The following is a 4,487-nucleotide window of genomic DNA, read 5'->3' as shown; positions in this document are numbered from 1 at the left end:
TTCTGAACTTGCTGCAACTGGTCATTTCTGGCTAATAAAGCATCATAGCCATCAAGTTTAATAATTCCTGTCCTTCTGTCACTCACCGGAGCATTGTCAAACTCCTGACATGCTAGAGACTCAGAGATGTCAAGGGCTTCCTGAGGGGTCTTGGTTGTCAATGAACCACCTGTTGTGGGATTCACCAATGTCCTGTTGTTGGTTGTCAACCCTTAGAGGAATATGCTGCTTGATTCCACACTTCTATTCCATGTTGTGGACATTTCCTCAAGAGTGTCTTGAACCTCTCCCAGGCCTTATAGATAGACTCTGACTCCTTTTGCTTGAATCCTGTGATCTCATCCTTCAACTTTTTCCTCTTGGATGCTGAAAAGAATCTGGCCAAGAACTTGGTTTGCAGATCATCCCAAGTTGTAATGCTCCCTTGTGGTAATGACTGTAGCCATGTAACACCTCCCTTGTATGCATCCAAGAGAGTTTGTTTGCTAAGCGGAATTAGAGTTTTTGACATCTCTTTAACTACTGAAAAATCCTTTTGAGGATGCCAATTAAATTTTATAGTTGCAACCAAGTTACTTACAAAAATCAGAGTACGCTTTCAGAATTTCTTAAGTTGCTGAAAATATTATTTTCCTGGTGGACCTTGCTGTCTTTAAAAATTAGTATAAAATCAGTTTCGATGATTCAAAAAAATATTCTATATAATATAGAAAGAGCACGTCTGGGGCTTCGCGTGCATATAAAATAATAGTAAATCGGAGTTTGTTTGCCCCTAGTAACATAACTCGTAAAGTGCTCGCAAAACTGTTCGAAAATCAGCACTTAATAAAACGTCAGAAATTATTTTCACAAACTGTTTCTAGAATTTACCTCCAAAATACTTGCTGATCATAAAAGTCTTAAATCAACAATAAAATCATAATCCAACAATTATCCAAATTTCTCAAATTAATACAGTCATCCGTCAAATGAACAGCAAAAGCAAAAGTCCAAACAGTAAATATCCATATAATCATGACTTCATATGCTCTTCTGTCCTCCTGCCATTTTGTAAAAATAGCAGCCCTAAAGGGGTGAGAAAAATCCCAGTAGTGTGGCAACAAAACCAATAATGCAACAACATTAAACTAGGCACAAAATTATAAACAGTCACATCAACATTTCCTTTTCCGTTAACATATCATAGTGCGTATATAACGCCATCATTACGCTCATAGCACCTTCGTGCGCTACTAACATTTCATAATGCGTATATAATGTCATATTCATCATAATGCGTATATAACGCCTTCATTGCGCTCATAGCACCGTCGTGCGCGCACCATCACAGTGGATATTCCATAATGGCTCCCTCAAAGGTGAATTCCAACTGTGGCCTAAGCGGACGGAAGCCAAGTGTCCCATGCCCTGGTACCGAAGGGATGCCTATATGATGCGTGCTCAATCATATGCATATTTATATAGATATTATTACTAGCCAATGCAACATGAAATTTATGCACGTATGCCATGCTATGCTGTCACACACAAAACAGAAAAACAGATGCGGTATGATGTAAAGTGCATGCTTATATCATCATCATCATAACATATACTTCATGTACTTTTGATGCCATACTGCCACGCCATCATTTCTTTTCATAACAGAGTTACCATCATAACATTTCCATAGGCAAAATACTTTCATCTTAAATAGCAGGATAATCATTAGGCACATGTGAGCAACAATTCACAACTTCATACACTAGTTAATAGTCACATTAGGTAATACCACCTAACACATACCTCGAGTCTTTAACATTTTATTTTTATCAAAGCATCACCAATCAGCCCACACTTTTAGAAGTTAGCACACCTAAACATTGGGCACCAACAATTAGAGTTCGCATCTACTATCCCAATAAAATGCATGCACTTTCCATGCTTCTAATTCAAGGCTTCTAACCGATTTACCATGCATCTATGTTATTTTATTTTCTGATTTAATTTTAGTTTTGCCAAAGATTAACAAATGACATAAATGTAATTCCCTAGACATTTAATTCGGTTGTCTTCACCATTACCAAGGACTTCCCATTCTTGTATTTTGATCATTTATCATGTTTCCAATATTATGAAATTTTCTGTCTTAGATTCAGCTCTCCACATTGCTAACCAATGACACAATCTAAAGTCTCTCCAATATACAGATTTGGCCTTCCTCATCACAAGGTGATTAAGGTTTATTATTTTACATATAGTACCCTACACGATTTAAGGTGTACTAGTGGGATTAAAGCAAGCTATCCAATTAAGTTCTTTCATGTCCAAAGTTCGGTTCATAATTCGGTGATTATACTTTGTTTTAACACAACTCTACCAATGTCCTTTAGTTACTGCTAATTAAATTATGACACGCTGCCCTTACTGAATAAAAACATAGCAAGCCAAATTAGTATAGTGGTTCCAAGGTAACCTATACATACCCATTCTGTTTTGGTCATCCTCAAGGTGCATCAATTATTTTATTTATTTTTATACTTAAGGCTTTTTATGTAACCTTAGCATGATCATAAAATTATTAGCGAGCTACCCTCTTAAGTTAATACCTACAAGTTCCTACAACTTATACTAATCCAATAAAGCAGTCCCATATAGTTAAGGGGAGCTATGTTCCAAGCCCCTACCTCAGATTTCTTTGGTATGCTTGTGTGCTTCAACAAAACCCCACGGCTTGGCAGAAACAAGGAAGGGTGAATAACCAAAAATGCATCACCCTATCATTCATGGACTGAATGAACAGAGAAGAAACGGGAGTAGCACAACTTTACAGTTTCCTAGCCTATGTGCAGCGTCCAAGGACTATGGAGAGGAATGACCAAGAATATAAATATAATTACATCTTCCTTAATAGATATCAATTGGCAAAAACCCCATTATACTTATATACACCAATTCAGTCTTATAATTAGCATTTAACTAAATTCTATCTCTTTCTCTTAATCAAAATTTACCAACATCACCTAGGTAGGACTACTTATGTGAACATATGACTTTTGCACATTACTTTTCTAACACAAGAGCAGTTCAGCGATTTAATAGAGGCCAATTTCGGTTTCGCCAAAATTTCAGTTTAAACGTACATCATTAAATCCCAAGGTGGTCCAAAGTAACAAGATTTAAGGAGAAGAATAACCAAGATAGGGTTTCATCCTAGATGCATGTGGGCCGAACAACAAGGCACAAGAAAAGGGTTTAATAAATTACTTACATCTATTTGGAGGTGCCCAAGGTTCACATTTCGATCACGAAAGAAGCAGAGGCCAATTGACATGCAAGTTCTTTCATCTTTCTATTCTTTAAGAGGAAGGATTCAAACTGCACTCCATGAAAGAAATCCCAAACCGAATAGGTCTTCGTGGGAGGAACATGATTACTCCTAAGCTATCTTACTTTCTCCCACTAGGTTGACGGTGTGCACAAACAAAAGGGGAATAAGTGTTGAACTCCAACCAGAATCTGCATGTAACGGATGGCAGTCCTAGATCAGAAGCAAGACATGAACATGCAAGAGGAATTCCTTATCAAATCGGATGAATGGAGGGAAACATGGAACTAGGAAAAATCCTACACCTCTATCTCAATAGTGCTCAGCCGAATCATGAGAGGAGGGAAAGAGTGTGCTTAGTGTCTTGTTGTCTCCTCAAAGCACTTACGATCTCATGGGAAGATGATGATGAGAGAGGCTAACAGGTTATTCTTCTTGGTCTCTTTCTTGTGGTTGCGGCTAATGAGGATGGATGAGTAGAAGGATGAACTTCAAGCACTTGACGTCACTCTTAAGGGGTGTACGGTTTTATGTGGGAGTAGCTGAATTTGGTTTCAAAAGGAATTGAAAGGAGGAGACAGAATAGTACTTGCAATCAGAATGATACCAAGACCAGTTTGTTCTTTCCCTATTGACGCACAAGAACGGATAAGGGAGGTAAAGGGAGTTTGCCTTTGACCAATAATAATGCATGCAAGAGGATTACTTTCACCTAATAGGCTGCATGGGGTTTTGACATGTGTAATTAATCTACCAATGCATGGCTACCTTGTAGATTTTCTTAAGATAAGATGTGAGGATAGATTATAAATTCTGATTGAACTTCAGCCTTTCATAAGACCTATGGGCCGACGGTCCAAATAAGGATGGGGGGTCCAAAATCTAATTCCAATGATTTTCCTAGCTCAGACACTAGTCCACTAAATTACTGTCTAGGATTTCATTGTATATCGCACTTTAAATACTTTCCTAATAATTATTATTTCATGTTCCCACTAGATAGTAATTAAAATTCCTACTTACATCATCATGAATTTGTAATTCTACCCCTTTTACTAGTGTTAGGAATCTTTTAAAATACATAATTATTAACTTATAATTTTCAATAGAATATTTTTCCTAATTAAATTAATTCCATTATAAACATAAATTTAATTCGAAATGCAAGTATATTTCACAT

At 36.9% G+C, this 4,487-nt stretch overlaps 1 long non-coding RNA gene and 1 other non-coding gene across 2 annotated transcripts; one reads left to right on the top strand and one right to left on the bottom strand.

Annotated features, from left to right (window-relative positions):
* Positions 1–245: 245 nt before the first annotated feature.
* Positions 246–352, top strand: LOC133304078 (small nucleolar RNA R71). The gene has a single exon (XR_009750565.1). It is a non-coding gene; the product is annotated as a small nucleolar RNA R71 (small nucleolar RNA).
* Positions 353–838: 486 nt separating this feature from the next.
* LOC133304077 (uncharacterized) lies at positions 839–3,949 on the bottom strand. The gene is made up of 3 exons (XR_009750564.1): positions 3,251–3,949; positions 1,786–1,855; positions 839–1,040 (listed from the first exon to the last, which is right to left on the bottom strand). It is a non-coding gene; the product is annotated as an uncharacterized LOC133304077 (long non-coding RNA).
* Between the last annotated feature and the right edge of the window lie 538 nt (positions 3,950–4,487).

Source organism: Gastrolobium bilobum, unplaced genomic scaffold, assembly GCF_033153095.1.
Source record: "Gastrolobium bilobum isolate Gb01-03AN ecotype WA unplaced genomic scaffold, APGP_CSIRO_Gbil_v1 utg105511, whole genome shotgun sequence".
In the NCBI taxonomy this organism is placed as follows: domain Eukaryota; kingdom Viridiplantae; phylum Streptophyta; class Magnoliopsida; order Fabales; family Fabaceae; genus Gastrolobium; species Gastrolobium bilobum.
Note: the sequence above shows the minus strand (reverse complement) of the source record. Positions and strands in the feature narration are given on the sequence as shown.